Source organism: Dendrobium catenatum, unplaced genomic scaffold, assembly GCF_001605985.2.
Source record: "Dendrobium catenatum unplaced genomic scaffold, ASM160598v2 original_scaffold_171370, whole genome shotgun sequence".
NCBI classification, from domain to species: domain Eukaryota; kingdom Viridiplantae; phylum Streptophyta; class Magnoliopsida; order Asparagales; family Orchidaceae; genus Dendrobium; species Dendrobium catenatum.
The window spans coordinates 326599-336901 of NW_021489792.1; positions in this window are offsets into that span (position 1 = coordinate 326599).

Below are 10303 nucleotides of genomic sequence, written 5' to 3' on the forward strand. Positions count from 1 at the left end.
CCTTAAGTGCAAAAATATTCTTAAATCTTCCTTAGTTATTTCTACGCTTTTCTTCAGTACAAAAGATCTGATTCTACCCATATCCTCACTAAAAGACATGTTAGCTAGAAAATAGTGAAAGGTTTCTTTATTATTGGCATGAATCAAGGTCAGGATAAATGCAAATTAAGTGGTGGCGAAAAAAGGAATCACTTAAAAGTGAATATCCTCTTGAAGTAGGATTCTAGAGGGAGTAATTTTTGCAATTGAAAATCTAAGGAAAGATTCCTCACTTTCCCTAAATAGAAAGTTATCATCTCCACTCCTTGAAGATGATCCCTTAGTGAGTCTTCGCCTCTAACTCGAATTGGCCATTGCTAAGATGAGAAGGATTTGGAAAAGGCTATTGAAGTGAATGAAAATGAATTCTAAAGCCCTCCTATTTAAAGAAAATTGATCTTTTGTACGTACAAATAGAGATTCGTACAGTACGATTGATGGTTTGTACAAGACAAAATAAATTTCATATGTACGAATGAATACGTTCGAAATGAAACAACTTTTTGTAATCACGCAAGTTACAAAGCATTCTTTCATACAGGCTTTTTAACCATACGATCATACAGATGAATAGGTGTTCATCCAGGATGATCGGTTATTTAAAATCATTTTTATGACGGTTAGATTCGTCCCTCACATTGAATGTCACGTGGTTCGTACATACAAACTATGGGTTCGTACGTACTATCAGTTATAAAAATTAATTCTTCCCGGATAACCATCTAGATGCGTACATACGAATGAATACATATCATCTGGGATGATATAGAAATCATATAGTATGATATGTATTGGAAAGCAAAAATATTATGCAAAATAATGATCAAAATGCTACAAAATTCGTACGGGACAAAAATAATTTACAGTATGAATAAAATAATTACAAAAATTTGTACGATCGATCATAAATAGGAAATCTGATGTGAAAGCATTTTAAAATCACACAAAATATAAAAACAAAAATAGTAAATCACAAACACAAACAAGCACATTAAATACAAAAATATAAAACACACAAAGACATATATCAAGTTTGTAGAAAATTTTAATTAAGCATTAAGATCAATCACACCAAGCCTTGTTCTTAATGTGCTAAAAGTATCAATGGCTAGTGATTTTGTAAAAATATTTGCAAGTTAATTTTCAGTTAAAATATGGTTTAGTTCCATTTCTCCTTTGGATACATGATCCCTAATGAAATGATGCCTTATGACTATATGTTTGGTTCTAGAATATTGAATAGGATTTTTTGAAATGCAGATGGCACAAGTATTATCACAATAAATTAGAATTATGCCTATTAAAAATCCTAAATCAATCAGCTGTTATTTTAACCAAAGAACTTTTGCCACATAACTTCCTAAGGTAATGTATTCAACTTCATTAGTAGATAAGGCTATGGAATTATGTTTTCTACTAGACCAAGAAACTAAAGAATTTCTTATAAATTAAGTTTTAGAAGAACTCTTTCTATCAATCCTATAATCTGCAAATCCGGAATCTGAATATCTAATTATTTTAAATGAAGAGCTAAACTTAGTATATCAAATCCCTAAGTTTTGAATTCCCAAGAGATATGTCAAAATCCTTTTTACTTCTATCAAATGTGATTCCTTTGGATATGATTAAAATCTAGCACACAAATAAATACTGAACATAATATCAGGTCTGCTAGTAGTCAAGTAAAGCAAAGATCCAATTATTCCCCTAAATTTCTTTTGATCAATAGATTTTTCTTTTTGGTCCTTATCCAACTGAACGGAGGAACTCATAGGTGTACTAACGGGGTTAGCATTGTCCATTTTATACTTTTTGAGGATATCTTTAATATACTTTGACTGATTAAGAAATATTCCCTCCTCATTTTTCTTAATACTAAATTCTATAAAGTAACTCAAATCTCCCATTAAACTCATCTCAAATTCATTACTCATTATTTTAGAAAAGTCATCACAAAGATTTTATTTATAGATTCAAAAATTATATCATCAATATAAATTTGTACAATGAATATATTCTCTCTCAATTTCTTCAAAAAGAGAGTAGTGTCCACAGTTCCTTTTTCAAATGATCTCTTAAGTAGGAAAGTGCTCAACCTCTCATACCATACCCTAAGTGTCTATTTCAATCCATATAATACCTTTTTAAATTTAGAAATATGATTTGGGAATTTTGAATTTTCAAAACGTAGAGGTTATTCAACACAAACATCCTCTTGAAGCACCCCATTCAAAAAGGCACTTTTTATATCCATTTGAAATAAATTAAATCCTCTAAAATAGATAAAAGCTAATAAAACTCTAATTGCTTCAGGTCTCACTACAGGGGAAAATGTCTCCTCAAAATCAATCCCTTCAATCTGATTATACCCTTAGACACTAATTTAGCCTTATTTTTAATGACAAATCTTGAGTTGTTCATTTTGTTTTTGAATACCCACTTAGTTCTAACTACACTTTGATTCTTTGGCCTTACAATTAATTTCTAAATATTATTTCTTACAAATTAATTCAATTCTTCTTGCATTGCCAAAATCCAAAATTCATCCAAAAGTGCTTGATTTACATTTGTGGATTCAATCATCAAAATAAAGGAAGAATTATTGACTTCTTTGCTTAATCCACACCTAGTCCTAACACCCTCACTAGGTTCACCTAATATCAATTCCTTAGGGTGGTTTTTAGAAAATTTCAAATCTCTAGACAACGAGTTTTCTTTCTCCACATTTTCTTCCAAAATAATTTTTTAAATTTTTTTGGGAGTTATTTTCTATTTCATCCTCTTCTAAATTTGGCTCATCCAAAATTCCATATTCATCAAATATAACATGTATGGTCCTCTCAACTACCAAAGTTTATTTGTTGAATACTCTATAAGATTTTCCAACACTAAAATATGCAAGAAAAAATTTTCATCTGATTTTGGATCAATTTTTTCTAAGGTAGATTTTTCATTATTATGTATGAACACCTTACATCCAAAAATATGAAAAATGTGATAAATTAGATGTTCTCCCCTTAAGAAGTTCTAGGGTGTTTTACTTAGTTTCGATCTAATGTTCACCCTATTCAGAACATAACATGCAGTGCTAACCGCTCTAACCCAAAAATATTTAGTAAGTGAATATTCTGCAAACATGGCTCGAGTGGATTCAATTAATGTTCTATTCTTTCTTTTAAATATCCCATTATGCCGAGGGGTTTTAGGTGCAAAAAAATTATGATCAATTCCTTTTTCTTTACAAAAATTCTCAAATTTTTTATTTTCAAATTCACCATCGTGATCATTTTGGATTATTAAAATCTCACATCCTAGTTTCCTCTAAATCCAAATCAAAAAATCTCTAAACTCCTAAAATGATTCACTCTTATGATATAAGAATTTAACCCAAGTGAATCTAGAAAAATCATCAACAGTCATAAATTCGTATGCCTTCCCTACTAGACTTATAGTTTAAACTAGTCCAAAAAGATCCATATGTAAAATCTCCAACGATTTACTAGTTCTATGATCCTTATTTGACTAAAAAGAGGACTTCACATAATTTCCTAATTGACATGCATCTCAAAGATGATTATTAGTAAAATCTAGTTTTAGTATACCTCTAATAAATTCTTTTTAGGTAATTCTCCTAAGATTTTTTATGTTAGAGTGGCAAAGTCTCCTATAACATAACCATGATTCATCATAAATAGTTTTTAGATAAAAAACATTTGGAGTTTTAATATAGTTTAAATCTCGCATATAAATATTATTTACCCTTAATCTATACAAAAAATAATTACTATTTAGGCTTAATATGCAGCCAGTATGAAAAAATTTTACACTATATTTCTTTATCACATAATTGTCTAATACTCAATAAATTATGCTTTAAGTCTTCTACAAGTAACACATTTTTAATAAAAAAAAAAATTGTAAGTTTCCAATCATACATGATCCAACCACTTTCCTAGTGGTATTATCTCCAAGTGTAACCCTGCCTCCACTTCTGGCTTCCAGTAATATAAATTTCTTTGCATCTCCAGTCATATACTTTGAGCAACCACTGTCCAGGTACCAAATGCTCTCACAAGGCCTTGTATGAGAGCGCTCCTGCAAAATTATCAAATGTTTGACCTAGGAACCCAAACAAGTTTGGGTTCTCCTTTTGGGAAAAAAAAACTAGATACATGTATGATATGTCTAGGTTTATGCATTTTAGATTTTCACACTAAATGGATTTTCATATCTAAAGTATAAGTGTAATCCATATGTCCAAACATGCCACAATAATAATATTTTACTCCAAGAAATGGATTTCTCTATCTTCTATAATTACTCTGATTCTTCCTGGGTAAAATTTTGGATATAAAATAAGATTAGTAAATCCTTCAAGTTTAGGTGATTTCCTATTTTTCTCGAGAGCTTGCACTTTCAATTTCATAAATGTGTTTAAATCTTCTAACACATGTTTATCAAAATTTAAATAGTTCTCTCCATTCTCTGATTCATCCTTAAATCTTTTAAAATCTTTTTCCAATTTAGCATAGGATTATTTTAAAATATCATTCTTCTTATTCAAGTCATCAAATTCATCAAGTAAGCTCATGTGATTGTTATCTATCAATGCATGATCTCTCATAAGGATTTCATTTTTTCTTTATAATTCTTGTATCTTTAAATTTAAACTAGCATGTATTTTCTTTAGATTCTTATATACATCATGAATTCTTTCAAAAATTTCTAAAAATTCAGTATAGGTTAAGTCACACACCTCTTCTTGATCTGACAGATTAAGATTATCAACCATTAAGCACAAATTAATGACTTCCTCCTTTTTTGTTTCTGACGAATCCGAACCCGAGTCCGCCCAAAATGCTTTTTGGAATCTCTTCTTATCCTTCTTTATAGTTAGTTTCTCCTCTACCTTCTCCTTGCTAGAAGTGAATTTTAAGTTTGGGCAATCTAGTTTTATATGTTATGTTTCCTGTATTCATAACAAATCATGTCATTATAAATCTTAACATTCTTACTAAATTTAACTCTGATCCACTATTGCCGTCTCCTCTACTTCCTTTTAAGAAAGCTTTTGAATTGAATAGTCATTAAGGCAATGTCATTCTCATCCTTAGGTTGTGATAGATCACTCTTTGACTCCTCCACTTTTAGTACAATATTCTTCTCCTTTCATTGTTCTCCTGCATCAACCTTTATTTGACTCACTCCTTGCTCGTAAGCAATTAGTAATCCACGAAGGTTGTTAATAGAGTAAACATTTAAATCTTTATACTCTGTAATAGTAGTTATTTTTACATCATAAGCAGTAGGCAAAAAATTAAGAACTTTATTAACCATTTCGGCATTCATTAATTTCCTACCTAATACAGGCTAAGAAGTCACTATCTGGTGAATCTTGTTTGCATGTCAGAAATAGATTCATTGGGTTTCATATGAAATAATTCATAGTCATGTAACAAGATGTTTAGTCTAGTTTTTTTTACTTTATTAGTCCCTTCATACGTAATACAAAGTCTATCTCATATATCCTTTTCACTTTTGCAAGTGAAAATCCACTTGTAGTCTTCTGACTTATGTGCACAAAAGAAATTGTTTAAATATTTTGCATTAAGTTGTGCTAAGTCATGTTCTTCTACAGTCCAATCTATAAAGGGTGTTTCAACTCTAATACCATCAACTAATCTAGTTGGTTTTGTATACCCTTCTTGAACTAAGATCCATATACGATAATCTAGTGAATGTAAAGATATAGACATGAGTGTTTTCCAAAAATTGAAAGGGATGTTATCAAATAAAGGAGGTCTAGTGATCAAATTCCCTTCAAGTGTGTTTCGGTTTCCAAAAGTAGTCATACTCATTTTTTAAAAAGTAGTCTAAACTTATAATTTTGAAACAATATTCTGATACCACTTGTTGAAAATTAAATAGGTTATTAAACATAAACTAATGTACCAAGGCTAACCAAGAGGGGGGGGGTGAATTGGTTATCTTAAAAATTCTCTTGGATTTAAATTTTGAAGTCGTTGATTTACAAAGCAAGTTAATTAAAGCTTCAAAATTAAACTTTTCAACCACATAAAAAAAACTTGTAAAAAAAAACAGCAAAAATTTAAATGACACAAAGAATTATAGTGGTTCGATCAAACACGACCTACATCCACTCCATGAAGCCTTCCACTTCAGGTATTGCACTTTTATCAAAGTGACTCTACATTTGCCACCACAACAAGGCAGAGAAGCCTTTACAAAAACTCTCTAATACCAATCCCCAATGCGGTAGATTACCGTCATCCTTTCACACCCTCTAAGTGTAGGCAGAGAACCTTCATCCTTTCACACCCTCCAAGTGTAGGCAGAGTACTTTCATCCTTTCATACCCTCCAAATATAGTTAGAGTACCTTCATCATTTCACACCGTATAAGTGTTAGTAGATAATCAGATCTTCTTAAAAAGATCTTCTCATGAGCAATCTAAAAAGATAAGAGGAAGAGTGAAAAACTCAAATCACACATAGAGATCCTTACCTTTGAGTAACTTTATGAACCCTTCACACTTCACTTGCAAGAAATCTCTCTCAAACACTCTCTCACACCCTCTCACACCCTTTCCTTTAATTTCTCTTAAAAAATTATGAAGATAATTATTTTAATGTCAGTTCTTAATCAAACTTTTATACAAAATACATGAAAAATCATCTAGAAAATTGAAATTTTCAATTTTGAGCATACATGATCATATAGTACAATCGTATGTTCGTACGTACGAACATTTCAAATACTGTTACGTGCAAACCTATTGTGAATTGGTACTAAATTATTTTGTATGCGATCATTGTCCGGTACGAACCAAGTTCATCCAGGATGAATAGTATAAAAATATTTAATTTTCTTTTGTACGAAACATCAGGATGAAATGAGCGAGAATAGACCCGAGATGTTCATCCTACTACGAAATGGGAATCTTCTATTATGATCTTCATGTGAGAACACAATAGAGGCGTTCGTCCCTATCAAAAATTGAGATCATCCCGTACAATATTTGTTATAGTACAAAATAGAGGCGATCGCCCCTATACGAAAAATGAGATCATTCCGTACGATCTTCATCTGAGAGCAAACCCGAGGCTTTCATCCTTATACAAATTTTAAGATCATCCCGTACGAACCATACTTAGAAAAAATATTTTATTTTTATTCATTCGACTGCTCGTTAGGAAAAATAACTGACCAGATCGTTCCATATGAAGTGTTATCGTACAGTACGATCAGTTTAAAAAATATGAATTTTAAACTCTCCCCCGATGTGTGTGTGCTTAGTTACTCAATTACAATCACACTCTCTTAGACTCAATAAAATTGAAAATATATGCTTTAATTATAATAAATTCTAAATTGATCTTGATTTGAAGTCTTCAATAATCTGGAGTATGATATTCCTGAAATATTAGTACACACATGAGCAAAACAATTCTTCTAAAATAAGTTAAAAATATAATAATCAAATCAATAATATTTGAAATCATCAAAAATATATAAGTTTCAAGAATATCAAACATGTAAAACTAAGTAGCAACTATCTCAATAGTGGCCCACCCAGTAGGGTTATACGTACTGAGGAGACCTCTTTATCTCAGCTTGCCACTCAAAGTCAGCCTAGCTCACCTTTATCTACTCATGCAGCCAATAACTTGTAGTTCTACTCACCAAACTCCAACTTTGCTTTGCTTGATACCATGCATAGTACTCCCTTCTACCCTTACTACCTAGCCCTACCTTTTAATGGTGGCCCTCCTACTTATCCATACCAATCATATATCCCACCATACTATCCCATACCACCCCCTCAGCTTGCTATAGGTGGACCTTTCATCCTAACTACAGTAGAGCATGCAACAAAAGGGTTGCATATTGATTGAACCTAACGATGACATACGTACTTATTATATTATTAACATGCAACTAAAATTAAATAAATATTTTTCTCACATAATACATTTTTTAATGATTTCATCCATCAAAATAATCGATGCATAAAATATGGGACATAATATGAAGCATGCATGATGCTCCCTATATTTCTTCGAAGAAAGTCCCGAAGGAAGTACGAGATATGTAGTTTGAGATTAATTATTATACAAATATATTTTGTATTATATCATTTTTACTTAAGTTAAAAAATATATATTTTTTATATTATATATTTTTAAATAAAAAAAATTTTTTGCTAGCTGCCCCACTACAGTGATAAAATCATAAAGAATTTTGAAAAGTGTGGGTCGACTCACATGCGAGATATATTTACAGAGATTAAAAATTTAGGCGAGTGACCACTCTGAACTAGTGTGAGTGTTTGGGCTGAGGTGACCAGTGCTTAGGATAGTTCAGAGTATAGTAGGAGGAGGGACCTTAATAGACATAATAGAGCTTCTAATGTTGGGGGCATGGGTAGCTCTCTTTATATAAGGGGCTCAACACAAGCAATGATTGGTATGGAACTTTTAAAGAATTTAATAGATTACTTTAATATAAATTCTAAAGTAAGTCTATTATAGAAAGTGGTGTTGGGTAGAGAACTGACTCATGTTGAATTATATAGCTATATCCATATGCAGTAGGAGGACCAGCAATGAATTGATCAGTGAGCAAGGAAAGTCTATGTAAATATATAAGTTTAATATTTTTGATGTCATGTCTAAATTGCTTAAAATTTTATTAACTTTCATTAGAGGAGTATACACGGCTTTGAGATAGCCATGTTGCAGCAGGTGGGGGTTCTTCTGGCGGATCAGTAAAATATTATAACTAACGCATTTGGTCGCAAGAAGTAAGAGGAATGCATCATGATAGGGTTTATGTTTTAAGCTCGTAAGCCTATACATATGAGGGGCAGACATTTGGTGTCTCTAACTTCTCAGCAAGTTCTAAGGAGTTTTTATATAGCAAGCAGGTAGCTACCCTCCAAGCTGAGTTAGAGCAAGTTAGGAAATCACAAGCTAACTGGCAAGTTAAATTATAGATTTTGTCCACCTGTAATAACCCAATTTTTGTAGTAGATAAAGTTACCTTCACAACGAGTGAGCTCCTGTCCTTACTTCCGATCATAATGTCATAACTTTTGATCATATGGGAAAAGGGAACATCTTTAAATGAGCTAAGTCGAGAAACAATAAATTAGGCGAAGAAGTGACTTGTGCAATCTTACACTTTTTGAGATGCAAGGAAACCAAACAGCAATGTTGAAAAAAAAAATGAAAAGGAAACCCTAGATGTCTCTAAGTTTAACTTAGTTAATTTAATTTAAATAATAAATATTATATTTATTGCATAAATTAATTATCTAATTTAACTTAATTTAATAATTAGTAATTAAATTAGTAATTAAAAATTATTATAATTAGATTAATTAGTATAGTTTAAAATAAAATTATTAAATATATAATTAATATTATAAATAATAATTAAATAATAACATTATTTTTGTTGATTTTCACAACATTGTTCTTGTTATAACTTATCATACATAAGAAGTTGAATAATTAAATGCCTAATGAGATAACTAAAAGTACAATTACTTATTTCAAAATTTTAACTATATGTATTAGTTAAAAGATTATAATGATATTACTTATCATTACTATTTATTTATATTAATCAAGATGGAAATTAATCATCTAATCTTACCTAAGAGAAAATTAAAACTAAAAACATAATATATTTAATTTGATAATAAATTAACTGCCTTAAGTCCTTCATTATATTTCCAAATAGTGTCAAAAGATTTAATAAGATTTATCACTTAAGTTGTCAAACATGTTGTGGGCTCCAAAAATTTGGCCCCGGCCTCCTCCCATTAATTACTTTTTTACTTTCAGTGAGAAGGAGTTTTTATGAATTAAGTTTCGGGGTAAGTTTTGAAAGGCAGATGAGTTTGTATATAAGACACTACCTAGAGATTTCTCCCTCATTTTGTGAGGACTTTATGACCTGAGTTCTGGTTTCCTATAGGCGCAAGCCCTTATAGTTAATTACCCCTCCTAATAATGAGAGAGAACATTCGATTAAGTCTAATTGCCAATCAGATACATATAAATATGTATTTATCTGGCATATAGTACCAGCATGGTTTGGAATAGTTGGATAATTCGGGAATTTAGAAAGGTTTGATATTTAAAATGGGAAATTTTACCATCTTACACTTAAAGCTGATGGTGGGGGAATGGATGATGGGCCTGATAAAGATCCCATAGTTTTGTCATTTCAGGCC